Consider the following 15,608-nt stretch of genomic DNA (forward strand, 5'->3'; position numbering starts at 1 on the left):
TGTCAGTCTGTACCTTTCATAAAAATGATTAAACGGATGGGCCTCTAAGAATCCCGGAGGAACTTTTTGATGGTCCATCCTGAGACTTCATTTTTTAGTTAGTTTTTTAAAATCCCCTGGGAACTTATTGTTTTTCCGGGATAATAAGAAGCTATCATGCAAGCTATTTGTAGTAATTAATAATTTATTATATGATTTTGTGTAAAGCTATTAAATAACCTAATGCTAAAGCTAGTTTTCGATAAAAAACGACAAAAAATAATATCAAAACCAAAATTAAAAAATAATCATTACAAAACAAGTATTTACTGACCCCCGCTAAAATAATAGTAAAGTATTTATGACATCAAAATCATCTCAACTTTTAACTTCTTAACCTGCCGATAGATGGCGCTAAGAAGAGAATAAATCACGCAATTATTTTACCGGCCCCAAACTGTCATAATGAAACAGTTGATGGCGTTGAGTTAACTTTGCGCAGAGGCAATATCGTAACCAATGAGGTTAATCCGAGGTGCGATTATTGCTAGTTGAAAACTTTACCAATACCCCGCCGGGTGGACGTGAAATACCGTCCGCTATGGCAATTTTTGAACGGCTGTAAAAGCCAAATAATTACTACTTCGATGCTAATAATGTATTGAGAAAGCACTCGTTATTAATATGTCGGTTATCAATATAGTATAGCCTATATATATTGTTGCGGCGTGATTGAAGAACAATTTAAACCAAAAAACTAACAAAAAAAACAATTTCGCATTTTTTAGGATTCCGTATCTCAAAAGGAAAACGGAACCCTTATAAGATCACTTTTTTGTCTATCTGTCTGTCTGTCGTGTCTGTCAAGAAACCTATAGGGTACTTAAAAATTAAAATGTGTTTCAATTTTCAAAATAAGGTAACTATAGTCTATACCAAGTGAGGTATCATATGAAAGGGCTTTACCTGTACAACCTAAAACGGATTTTAATTTATTTTCATGTATAATAGTTTTTGATTTATCGTGCAAAATGTTGAAAAAAATACCCGAGTACGAAACCCTCAGTGCGCGAGTCTGACTCGCAGTTGGCCGGTTTTTATTTTATTTATATGGGTAGAGATATTGGCACCTATGGACTTGAATTATTAAATTAATAATATTTATTAAAATGTATTTAACATGCCTACCTATTAGGCACTTCTAATAAAGCTTCACATCAAATGCAGAAAATCCATACAAGTGCTCCAATTAATTAATTAGGTAAGTGCGAACGTTATTCTACCGTCCATTTAATCCAGCACACCCAATTATACCTACGGGATCGTTACGTGCCATAAATCATTCTCATAGATTGATCACGTCGGCCGTGACTTTGCAAAGGTGGTGAGAAATTATTTGTGTCATTATAAGCCTAATGAATAATGACATTGCGTTTGCTGATGGCATAGTAGCGTAACTTTGTGTTACGATATTTTCAAAGAAAGTTATACTTATTATGGTTTGCGTGGTTGTAGGTGTCTCTTAGGTGACTACAGACTGAAGAAGAATGTCGAGCATTATTGTTATTTTGAGATCGTTTTCATTTGGTGAGATCATAATTTTTATTCACAGTGATTTTACACGCTATTTTTCACAGAAAGTGATTTTTACTTCCAGTTGTTTGCTACATTAATAATATCATGGCCAATGGAGTTGATTATTTCACAGTGATTTTTCACGCGAAGTTATTTTCCGTTGTTATGATTGTAAATGCGAAAATTCGTTTTCCGTGACGAATTCGTTGAACGATTGTTTTTGTTTAATGTTTACTACATTACGTTTCATTTGGCCAGCGTGACTGATTTATTTCCTATACCCTTCTTATTCTGAGAGAAGATCTGTGCTCAGTAGGCCAACAATGCTCATGAACGTACTCGCAGGTGAGATCTAGTGTAATTCTTCTTCCAGAGATAGTTATATCCTACCAACGAAGTCATACTTTATCTTTACTTAATGGCTTTGGACAAATCACACACTGCAAAATACTGTGTATGTACTATGTACGCCCTATAAACTACAGTTTTTGTGGCCATAATTCAATGAGTATAAGTATTTAATTTGAGTTACGATGCTTCCGGGCTCCCAAAGTGTAGTAACATGGCGGTGTTAATTTGGCCGACACTTACGATTTTACTGTCGGCAATAAAACGCACATAACTCAGGCTAGACTATTCAGGCCTATATTGCGTGCTATAACGTTAAATTGAATGAATTCTGCATAACATGTCTACGTGGGTTCGTATACGGATGCAAAGGCCCGAGACCCACAGCGAGCGGTCTCTGGTAATAATTACAGCTTAGATGAGATGAAGGCTTGGATTTGGCACACAAAAGGTAACCGTCATCAGTGGCGTGCACTGCTTTTGAAACCAGTTATGCAGGGACTTGTTTGCTGGCAAGTCAAAATGAAAAATATGCATAGAGCTGGGGTAAACAATGTTTTTACGCCTCTATGACCTGCACACCACTGACCGTCATAGATATCGTGGTGACCATCGATGTTGGTGACAGTTTACTTTTTATCAACTGCTTTCGTGAATGAAGAAAATAAAACCATCGCATAAAGTAAACGTAGAATTATTATATAAATGTAGGACTCTCGCAGTGAGATCGACTAAAAACCAAACGATCCAAGATAGACTTAATCAGACTAAGCGTGAGTTAAAAGTAGTTTAAAAAGTTTTCGAAAATCCCGACTGCAATTTGCACTGCCAGGTTTGATGTTTGTCAAGTTAAAATAATATAATTGAAGAATTTTTAACACATTAGAAAATGTCTCTAATTGTTTTTTTTTTTTTCAAAAAAATATACCAGTGTCACTCGTGATGTATTTTAATGATACTCCATAATCTAAATCTATTCAGGCATTTAAAGTTATATAATATTATACAGGTATATAACATTATTATGTATACAGGGGGTCGTAGCCGAACTATCGAGAATGAATTCTGGATAGGTACTTGCTTAGGTACGGCGTCTTGCTTTGCCATACTGTTCGAAAAAGTTTATAAAGATCAATTCCTTTAGCAAAACGAAAAAAACAATTTCACGTACCATTTTATCGGGTGCCTGAATATAATACAGCTCAAATGTGTTGGGGAATGGCTGTCAATGCGATATCCCGAGCGGGCCCAGTTGTACGTGAGAATGTGTGTACTTGACCCGCCTTATTACTATTGAAATTCCGAGATAAAAGAATCCCGTCAAACACGTAAATGTGAACAAAAGGACCAAGTTTCATACAAAGAATAAGGGGACCATTTTATTTAAGTTTCGTCAATCAACTATTTGCGAAATCAACACAGGACCCTACGCCCTAGCGCCTCTATAGAAGTTGAAATAAACACTGAACATTTATATCAGATATAAAACCGGCCAAGTGTGAGTTGGACTTGCGCACTGAGAGGATTCCGTACCTTGGAAGGATACGAATAATTATTTTGTTGCTTAAATTATGTCCATCTGAAAATGTAAATTTGACTTAAAATAGAGATTTTTGCAGTAATAATATGAGGCTATTATAGACCTAAGTCCATAAACCTCATACTATTGCATATATTCGATGTACGTTTTATTTGAAGTTTCTGAGTAAAAGGGCCTTGACATACGGACAGACATACCTAAGTAGGACATTCCGAACCAGTGGTAATTCATTTGATGAATCAAAAGCACTGTAAAAGTTTATTTGAATAATACATTTTCAATCCTATAGGATTCTATTTTCCGGTAGGTAAACTATTAAATGGAAATAATATGCAAAGTACCAGAACCACCAAAATTAGTCATCCTTATCTTATAGAATATTAAATGGAGGGTCCAGTCAGAAAGTACCAAGGGGTTTGATGAGTGTTCAATATGCATTAGGATAATTCACACTTAAGGCGAAGTGCGGTTTAACGTTGTACCCAAAGGTAATGTGTTTAGCCCATACACTTTAGTGCCTGGAATATTTAAGAAGGGCATGATTGTACGATGGCCAGATTGTAAATTAATAATTAAGTTTTCGTATATAGTGTGGTGATAGTAATGGAGCAGAAACGTGGACACTGACAGTTGGCCTCGTCCACAAACTAAAAGTCGCTCAGACCTATGTTGGGTTCAATCAATCACTCTCTGGGATAAAATCTGGAACGAGGAAATTTGCAGAAGAATAAAAGCGACCGACGTAGCTCAAAGGATTAGCAAGCTGAAGTGGCAATGGGCAGGTCATGTCTGTCGCAGAACTAACGGCCGGTGGGCCAGACGTGTTCTGGAGTGGAGACCGCGTACTGGTAAGCGCAGTGTGGGACGACCTCCAGCCCGCTGGACCGATGACCTGAAGGCGGGGAGCGGATGGATGAGGAAGTCGAAGGATTGTGTTTGGTGGCGCGCTCTTGGAAAGCTCTATGTCCAGCAGTGGACGCATACAGGCTCATGGAGAAAAAATAAGTTTTCGTCATCAAGGTCTTTTTGGAGACTTCCACACGCCTTGGTCCTGACTCACTCACTGACTGACTCAACGCACAGCTTGAACTTTTGGACCTAGAAAGTTGAAGCACATCAAAGGTTCCCTTTATAATAAATACAAGGGGATGCCCGCCGCTTCGCCCACGTGGATTTCGATTTTTTTAAATCCCGTAGGAACTCTTTGATTTTCCGGGATAAAAAGTAGCCTATGTCCTTCCCCGGGATGTATCCCAACTCTGTACCTTTCATTAAAATCGGTTCAGCGGTTGGGCCGTGAAAACGTAGCAGACAGACAGACAGACACACTTTCGCATTTATAATATTAGTATGGATTATAACCAAGGAATTTTGGTCTTGATCTATCACGCTGGGTGAGTGCGGATTGGTAGACTTCACTCACCTTTGAGAACATTATGGGTAACTCTCTGGCAAGGTTTCCTCACTATGTTTTCCTTCACAGTTAACTCCGAAGTAATATGGGCGAGCCCGTAATTGAACTCCGGACTACCAGTCTAGGAAGGCTGACGACGTTTTAACTACTAGGCTATCGCTGATTCACGCTTTCATTATTATTATTGGTTACATTAACTGGTAGCTTTACCTATTAGTTTTTACAACACAATGACGGTTGTTATGTAATTTGTACCTACATACAAACAATGATCTTTTGTTATATTTATACCCAAATTTCTGACAGCACACCTAATTAAATGTAGGAATGACACGCAGTTTCACCTTGTACCTACACGCAATACGCAATGTCATGAAAATAATAGTTTCTTGTCATAACGATAATAGATTTCTTTTCGTAAAAATAGGGATGAGGGAACGTCACAGAATGGTCGTCGAAGCTTTTTATAATACGACACGACATTCCTGACGCATCAATGAATTTCATAGGTATTTAAAAATCATTGGGCATTAGATTTCGATTAGATGACATAAAGCAGACAGCTATGAGCAAGAGAAGCACAAAACAGACTCATTTTGAAAAACTTGGAGGAGGCATATGCGTCAGAAGACACGCTGATTGCAAAGAGCGAGAAAAAAGTGCGGGATTTGAATTAATAGTAAATAAATTCAGCAATAAAGACTTTATTTTTATTTATTTATTTAGATATCAGATTTTTAAGACAGTTTGATTTAAAAAATATCATTTTTTAGCAACTAGTATTACATGGCTATAGAAGCCTACGCGTTATGCGTGTTTGACACCCATTTGCCCATAAAAATATTAGATACCGGTAGTTGAAATGTTAGTTACACTTACCTCCTACTAACAAAAACCGGCAGGAATTAACGTTCTAAAAATACAAAAGGTTTTGCACTAAATGTAAAGTTAGCCTAAATCGTTAACCTCTCCCGGCCGCAATGCAATCATAATATCAAGACTTGGGAGCATATAACGCGCGACGGATATTTGCCTGGTAATTGGTGGTAAGTGATGATGCAGTTTAAGATGCAAGCGGGCTAACTTGGAAGGGGTATTTAAGTTTCTCTAAACCCTTGATCAGTTTCTACGCGGCATTGTGCCGGAACGTTACATCGCTTGGTGGCACGGCTTTGCTGCTGGGTGGTAACTAGCCACGGCCGAAGCCTCCCAACAGACCATTCGCCTCACTGCAGCGTATCGCCATCGTTGCGTCCGCTACCGTCGTGTTGTATAATGCCCAGGACTTTAAGCGTACTTAATAGTTAATCATTCATTTCATACTTGCTGAAGCCTTTGCAACTGTACTCTGTGGTTTGGAGGAATTGTTTAAGGTTAACCGAACATTTTTATGCAATGTTAGCAATGTTCACACTCACATTAATTATTTATTATAATTCGCAATGGTAATATTTTTATTTAATTTAATTTTAATTATGATTCAAACAAAATAAAGTTACAAGTACTTTTTAACAAAAATGTTACATTTAGTTAGGTACCCTACTTTTCTCTTTTGAATCTCTTCTAAATCAAATATCAAATTACACTAAATACCATTGGTAAATAGTAACTAATTAGTTTTAGAATTCAAACTCCTTTTGTAGTCGGATAAAAAAAACCGGCCAAGTGCGAGTCGGACTCGCGCACCGAGGGTTACGTACTCGGGTATTTTTTCCGACATTTTGCACGATAAATCAAAAAGTACTATGCATAAAAGTAAATAAAAATCTGTTTTAGAATGTATAACAGATAAAGCCCTTTCATTATGATACCCCACTTGGTATAGTCATCTTTGACTTTGAAAATTGAAACACATTTTAATTTTTTAAATTTTTGTTTAACCACAAATTCACGGTTTTCGGATTTTTTCCTTTATACCTGTGCTATAAGACCTACCTACCTACCTACCAAATTTCATGAATCTAGAGAAGTACCTAAGTATAGGTTTTCTTGACAGACACGACAGCAGACGACGACAACAGACGGATAGACGGACAGACAGACAACAAAGTGATCCTATAAGGATCAAAGTTCCGCAAAGTGTTCCGCTTTCCTTTTGAGGTACGGAACTCTAAAAACAAGCATTTTCGTAACACTGGTCTTTTCAACGGTTCCTATATTTTCAAAAGCACAAAATCCTTTGACTTCAACCATATACAATTTCCTCGGATCCCAGTGCTTTGATATGGAGAGGTAATTTGTAAGAAAAATACCAGTTGTTCGTGTTATCGACACCTCTGTTAGGACATTGGGAACGGACCATTAGCTCTCCGATCACAATGCTCTTCGAGGCGAATGTTTTCGTAAAGCTTTTCTTTCTTAGGGCCAGCACAAATAATATGTCGGAGCGTAGCGCAGAGCATGCCCGCGAAGTTTTCTAATCGCGTGACACATTACGCGAATTTGTACCAGAGAATGCGCGAGCACGCGCGGGACTGCGCGCGGATGCGCGAGTATCCGCACGGATGCACAATTGATTTTAGATATTTTTATTTCAAGGAGGACTATGTCGATCATATTTTGACTGCGAAAAATGTTCTGAGCTGCGCTCCGCCATATGTGCCCCGGCCCTTTTAGTGGTTACAAATGGGTTAGCATTTAATGTGAAGGATGTGAATAGTAAAATGAAGTAGATTTTTTTGTCTGTATCCATCTTCTTATAACTATACAAATTAATGTTTGTTTGTGTGTATGTTCGTTACCTATACATTGGCACATCGTTCATCTGATGGAGTTGAAACTTTGCGCACTTTCTTAGTTAGTTAGAGCATTAGTTAGTCTTGTAGTTAGTATATAAAAAAGAAACAGACTGCTTAGCATATCAGCGGTCTAGAAATTTGAGATTTTGTATGTAAAACCAGCTTTGCTTCTTTAACTCAGGTTACTAAGGTTTTTTTGAAAAGACTCCGCTTTCAAGTTAGCAACTTTCCTTTTTTCTTTTCTTACATACCTAATAGACTACTAATTCTTGAAGCATTGCTAAAATGTCCTAGATCTGGAAGCTCTGGGATCTTCGACCATTTGCTTAAAACAGGCGCTGTCAATTTTGTATGAATAATTTATTTGACATCCTACATAATATTATGTAACATTAGATAAGCAGGTGTTTCATACTTACGTACAACATAGATATCAGCATTACCATTTAATTCGCTACATTTATTTGCCGTAACGACTGAACGCAGCAATACACCCGCCCAAGCACAATCAGTGCGACACGACTCTCTCGCGGTCTTGGTCCTGTGCTACAAAGCTTTGTCAATAAAAATGCCGTGAGAAAGCGGTACTAATATTTTTTAATAAAACTAGTGAGCAAACGAGCAGGTGGATCATCTGATGTTCAGTGATTACCGCCACCCATGAACATGTGCAGCACCAGAGGAACTGACAATACGTTGCCGACCTTTCAGAAAATTTTGGTCCGCCCCTTGAATAACTCCATGTTTTTTGATACTTTGTGTGACCTTATGGGTTACTGTACCATGCTGCTCTCTAGACTGTTGCAATGTTGCACTATGTTGCTCTGGCGTAAATGAAGCTTTAGTTAAAACTTGATGACTATTGTTGGCGTCACTCAGAAAAGCAGGTATTATTTAAATATTTTTATCGAATTATTGGAATGTCCTCTCCAAAACCAACACAAAAAAACACAAGTTTAATGTGTAAGGTTATCCGAGAGTTTTAATCTAAACAAACTAATGCCAAAATAAATAATTTAATTAGAGCGTGATTGCTATCACAACATCTAATTATTCAGTTCACAATCCAAATACCGAAAATATGCGATATCGCTCCGAATCTCAGAAGGAGACTGAACTAAAACCTTCAAAACACCCGTATTTATGCAAGTTCAATCTTGTTGGCCTCCTAGTAACAGATTGTATGACATCGAATGAGCCAAATATCGATTTTACCAAACTACCTTCATCAGCTAAATTAATAATTTTATATTATTTTTGACAACTCAAATCAACTTTTTAAAAATAACCTTACACTATAGTGTCGTGTTTGGTATGGTATCTTTGTGGGACACTCTTTTTTAGGGTTTCGTACCTCAAAAGGAAAAACAGAATCCTTATAGGATCACTTTGTTGTCTGTCTGTCTGTCAGACCGTCCGTCGTGTCTGTCAAGAAAACCTATAGGGGACTTCCCGTTGACCTAGAATCACGAAATTTAGCAAGTAGGTAGGTAATAGCACGAGTAAAGGAATAAATCCAAAAACGGTGAATTTTTGGTTACATTATTCAAAAAAAAACTAAAATGTTTCTCAATTTTCAAAGCAAGATAACTATACCAAGTGAGGTATCATATGAAAGGGTTTTACCTGTAGGTATATTCTAAAACAGATTTTTATTTATTTTTATGCATAACAGTTTTTGATTTATCGTGCAAAATGTCGGAAAAATTGCCCGAGTACGGAACTCTCGGTGCGCGTGTCTAACTCGCACTTGGCTGGATTTATTTGAATAGCCGTTGTATAGATACACTTAAATCAAAGGTGTTAACACTGTGCTTGGGCTGCTCGTATGAAAATCATGTAATTTAAATGTTAATGCCACTCTCCGAACATATCCCCACTGCTTACCATTCTCTATTAAATTCCGGCGTTCGGAAGCATGAGGAAAACACAGACTGATGAACGGTGGAATAATATGTCTGATTTCTAACGATGGGTAACCAAGTTATGTCCAATTATGATTTCAATATTTTACTTTGTAGATGAAGTAATCATTGTATCTATCTGCCTATATATTATCTGAGTCGCATTCCTTATTGTTGAGCGACGCGACTCGTGAAAATCAAGCGATTTCTTTAAAAACCACGATAATATTGTACAGTGTGAATCACACTAATATTATACTATATATAGCTCGATTTATTATTATAAAGGCGAAAGTTTGTGTGTACGTGTGTGTGTATGTTTGTTACTCCTTCACGAAAAAACTACTGGACGGATTTGGCTGAAATTCAGAAGTGAGACACTTTTTATCCCGGAAATCAAAGAGTTCCTACGGGATTTCCAAAAACCTAAATCCACGCGGACGAAGTCGCGGGCGTCAGCTAGTATCTTTATAAACCATCTTTGATATTCCACTATGAAACTTCCGTTACACAGGAGAATGTCCCCTTTGTTACGGTCTGATTTGCCTATTCACACTCCGGTCTCCGCCCCACTCTATCCGGAGCTATTTGCACACCAATTGGACAGCAATCTCCTCTACGGGATCGCTTTATGCTCTCATGGTTAAAATTGTGATATTTTTACCAAACAGTTTACGTGTTTGTTTCCATAATATTTTTCCATTTAGTTATGATGAATATCCTTGGCTTCATCTTAGCGTTTCAGGTAATATACCTAATATCCAGCCTATGTCTAGGCTATTAGCATTTTGACTTAGTTATAAACCAAAATGGTAGTAGATTTTTAACATAATAGTGTACTCTATAGCTTACGTATTCTATAAACTAAAGGCACTAGAGGTACCTAAATGCAAAAGACTTAAAACTGCGACACGGTCACATTTTGTCTAACACTATCTCTTCTATTTTGGTGGGTTTTGTATTTTCTGTCTTACTTATCATTGAGCACGAATTTTATACGCTACTAGCGACCCGCCCCGGCTTCGCACGGGTGGACATTTTTTTTATTTTATTTACCGGGATAAAATATAGCCTATACGGATTCGGAAGAATCCCTCTAAGTAATGGTAAAAGAAATTTTGAAATCGGTCCAGTAGTTTTTAAGCCTATTCAATACAAATATACAAAAATACAAAGGTTTCCTCTTTATAATATTAGTATAGATGTAATATGAATATAACATGTCTATGAATGTATTTTCCTAAACTTTCTGAGAAACATTCTTGTTGCTTGTAAAACCTGCAACGAAAATATTCACTAAAAAGTTTGAAATATAAAAGCTAATATAAAGCTAATCTATACCTTATTATCTGAAACATTTGACGCGATGGTGGACATATATTTTAAAATTACTAAACTTTATTTATCTTTTAAATTTCAAGTTTACGAAGACTTTTATGAAAAAGGGTTCCAAAATCCATACAAAATAAGGAGGAACTTTTTTATTGGTTTCCTCAATTTATTTTCACTCATGAGATTGCTTCCGAAGCGGAACTGTACCCACGAAACTTCGCCAAACTTTTCATGATTTCGAGGACACAGTATTTGTCTCGTTGTTGAAAATGTTTTAGTGCTTACTTATTTTTGTAATTTGTTTTTCAATATGGATAGTACCTACTGTTTATATTGCAAATGATTCTTTCACTAAGGTTTGGGGGACACCAAACTGCTCATAATAGTAGGAACCCAAAAATGAAATTTTCGTAGGGACAAAATTCGAGCAGGGTCAAAATTCCAAAAGAATCAACTCAGTAAAAGTATGTAACAAAAATACACTGTAAAATTTGAAACAAATATGTGCAGTGAAACTAATAAATGAAACTATTAAATGAAAACCAAAAACGGTAGTCTCCAATAAAAATGGATGAAAATTCCAGCAAAATTTTCGTCGTGTTCAGGAATGTACAATAATTCAGAGTTCGAATAAAGTGATTCGGTAACAATGGCCTGAGGTTTTGAATGGAGCGTGGATTAAACGTTATCCAATTCACAACTAGTTTGTGACCAATCTCTGACTCGCGAACTTTTGGTAGAAAACCACAGTTATGAAACTGAATCAAACTATGTTTTATAATAATTTATTAAATGCAGCTAACGGCCAGTTAAAAAATAACTTTGATCACCAAAAAAAACTAGGTACTCGTACTAATCGTTTTTGCTCAATGTCCTTCTGGTATCCATGTTTCCTGCAACGTATAACCTATACCTTCAAGACAAGGGTGAATAGACATTTTCTAGGCAAGAGCGATCCAGCCTAGACCTCATCTTTGTTTTTTATTAGGCATGATTGTCGACAATTTCAAGCTTATATTACAAAAAAAAAGATTCCGATGAATTGAGAACCTCCTCCTTTTTTCGAAGTCGGTTAAAAACTCGCACACGAATGGTTCCGTACCATCGTACTGAGAAATCACACTTTTTTTGTGAGAGCCCACAAATTTTTCCGTTTACTTGGGCCATAAGATATTAGGTACTGCCTACCAAATATGATTCTAGGTCACAGGAAAGAAGCGTTATAGGTTTGGATACGCTGGACGAGTCTTAACAGACATACTGACATCGAAGTGATCCTATAAGCATTCCTTTTTTCCTGAAATACGGAACTCTAAAAATAACAAAGCGGGTTGCTAAGTAAATACTAATACCTCCAAGGTAAATTGACCGTTTATTCCCAACTAAACAAACATTGACTAATAATTGTGCAACCCAATTATGACGTTCAAAGTTTTTGATTACCCACCCTTGGGTTTCTTCTATTGATCAATAAAAACGTCATCAAACAGTAGATAAGTCCTCAGTGACCTTACCGGTAGTCTAGTTTAAGAAGTTTTATTGTCAGCGATAAAAGTTAGTGTCTATTGAATTAACAGCCCTGCGCTTTACCCGGGCCACTGGTTGATTAAGTTAACCGATATTCTGGAACTCTCTCGAGGATTCAAAATGTTCATTTAGGATGGTAAAACCGAATAGGTACATCCAGTGCAGTTAATTGCCAATTACTTTACCTAGAAGGGCTAGAGAACTTCTGTGCAAATAATAAAACTGACTGTTTAGCATCAAACATCGTGGTGAAATCATGTACCTAGTTAGGATAGAAATGTTTTATTGAGGATGCTCTTGTCGGGGCGAAACGTGTGTCGAGTGGTTGTGGGATTTGTGTGGTGGTGCGTGGTGGTGGTACGTATTGCTTGCTTGGTGACTGGCCGCTTTACCTGCATATTTAGCAGTGGGAGGGCGGGCGGGCGTCGCATATCGCATGCTTCATGTTGCACTATACAGATTTGTCTGTTTCAGTGGATTATAGCAAATTAAAGTTTTGTTTTTTTTTTTTATAATATGGACTTCCTCAAAATACCTAACGCCTGTTTCTATGCAACAAATGTTTTATTGTTATAATATTTTCTCAAAGATATACGCATTTTTATTCAAAAATTATGTCTGTTACATCAATTGTTATTTTTAATTAAATTGAAATAAAACCAAAATTAACTTGAAAATGCTTTTTGAAAGATTTGGTACATATCGGAACTACTATGAGTTAGCTGAGTTTTTGTCCATTTAATTAACTTTACAAATGTGGCAGAGTCTACCCACGTACAAATCTTTATGATTAGACAAGAGAAGTAAGAACTCTATGGTCATACATAAAGTATCATTCAGTCGCCGACAAGCTATGCGCGGCTTTTTAGGGTTCCGTAGCCAAGTGGCAAAAAACGGAACCCTTATAGATTCGTCATGTCTGTCTGTCTGTCTGTCCGTCTGTAACTTCTAAAATAAGAGAATGATAAAACTAAAAAAAATATATGATGTACATTACCATGCAAACTTCCACCGAAAATTGGTTTGAACGAGATCTAGTCAGTAGTTTTTTTTTAATACGTCATATAAACTTAAAATATGTTTAAATTTTCAAAGTAAGATAACTATACCAAGTGGGGTATCATGTGAAAGGGCATATTCTAAAACAGATTTTTATTTATTTTTATGCATAATAGTTTTTGATTTATCGAGCAAAATGTCAAAAAAATACTAGAGTACGGAACCCTCGGTGCGCGAGCACTTGGCCGCTTTTTATATAATTCACATAGAGAACATGTGAGCAGCTTATGCATACCACGTATTCTTTATATTGTGGAGCTTTGACGTGTACCATTCATTTTTCAAATCTTGATGAATAACATATAATGTAGATGATACATATTACTCCTTTTCTTGCTTCTCACGACCTTGAGCTCCATATTTCTAATATTATCTTTGTATATATAGTACATACTTATAAATAAGTTGCTAAAGAAGGTTTGTAGGGATCAAAGATCCCTAAATATAAATGGTAAGTAAGAAAACCATCTTATATAAAGTTTTCTTAACTATAACGTGAAAGTTTGTATTCTAGCGACTGCGCCAAACAGATTGATTGAATAGGAGGTAAGACCGAAAATACAAATATATTGTGTATTTTTAGTTTTTTTAGGGTTCGGACGTATTTGGACGATTACGAGGTACTGGACGGATTTGGCTGAAATTCAGAAGTGAGACACTTTTTATCCCGGAAATCAAAGAGTTCCTACGGGATTTCCAAAAACCTAAATCCACGCGGACGAAGTCGCGGGCGTCAGCTAGTATCTTTATAAACCATCTTTGATATTCCACTATGAAACTTCCGTTACACAGGAGAATGTCCCCTTTGTTACGGTCTGATTTGCCTATTCACACTCCGGTCTCCGCCCCACTCTATCCGGAGCTATTTGCACACCAATTGGACAGCAATCTCCTCTACGGGATCGCTTTATGCTCTCATGGTTAAAATTGTGATATTTTTACCAAACAGTTTACGTGTTTGTTTCCATAATATTTTTCCATTTAGTTATGATGAATATCCTTGGCTTCATCTTAGCGTTTCAGGTAATATACCTAATATCCAGCCTATGTCTAGGCTATTAGCATTTTGACTTAGTTATAAACCAAAATGGTAGTAGATTTTTAACATAATAGTGTACTCTATAGCTTACGTATTCTATAAACTAAAGGCACTAGAGGTACCTAAATGCAAAAGACTTAAAACTGCGACACGGTCACATTTTGTCTAACACTATCTCTTCTATTTTGGTGGGTTTTGTATTTTCTGTCTTACTTATCATTGAGCACGAATTTTATACGCTACTAGCGACCCGCCCCGGCTTCGCACGGGTGGACATTTTTTTTATTTTATTTACCGGGATAAAATATAGCCTATACGGATTCGGAAGAATCCCTCTAAGTAATGGTAAAAGAAATTTTGAAATCGGTCCAGTAGTTTTTAAGCCTATTCAATACAAATATACAAAAATACAAAGGTTTCCTCTTTATAATATTAGTATAGATGTAATATGAATATAACATGTCTATGAATGTATTTTCCTAAACTTTCTGAGAAACATTCTTGTTGCTTGTAAAACCTGAAACGAAAATATTCACTAAAAAGTTTGAAATATAAAAGCTAATATAAAGCTAATCTATACCTTATTATCTGAAACATTTGACGCGATGGTGGACATATATTTTAAAATTACTAAACTTTATTTATCTTTTAAATTTCAAGTTTACGAAGACTTTTATGAAAAAGGGTTCCAAAATCCATACAAAATAAGGAGGAACTTTTTTATTGGTTTCCTCAATTTATTTTCACTCATGAGATTGCTTCCGAAGCGGAACTGTACCCACGAAACTTCGCCAAACTTTTCATGATTTCGAGGACACAGTATTTGTCTCGTTGTTGAAAATGTTTTAGTGCTTACTTATTTTTGTAATTTGTTTTTCAATATGGATGATAAAATACTGTTTATATTGCAAATGTTTCTTTCACTAAGGGTAATTTTGGGGGACACCAAATTGCTCTAGTAGGAACCCAAAAATGAAATTTTCGTAGGGACAAAATTTGAGCAGGTTCAAAATTCCAAAAGAATCCATTCAGTAGAAGTATGTAACAAAAATACACTGTATTTGAAACAAATATGCGCAGTGACACTAATAAATGAAACTATTAAATGAAAACCAAAAACGCAAATCTGCAATGAAAATGGATGAAAAATATA

The 15,608-nt window shown here is 36.3% G+C and overlaps 1 non-coding gene across 1 annotated transcript; it reads left to right on the forward strand.

Annotated features, from left to right (window-relative positions):
* Positions 1-469: 469 nt before the first annotated feature.
* Positions 470-608, forward strand: LOC123869519. The gene has a single exon (XR_006796912.1). It is a non-coding gene; the product is annotated as a U4 spliceosomal RNA (small nuclear RNA).
* Positions 609-15,608: the final 15,000 nt, after the last annotated feature.

This window comes from Maniola jurtina, chromosome 1, assembly GCF_905333055.1.
Source record: "Maniola jurtina chromosome 1, ilManJurt1.1, whole genome shotgun sequence".
NCBI lineage: Eukaryota > Metazoa > Arthropoda > Insecta > Lepidoptera > Nymphalidae > Maniola > Maniola jurtina.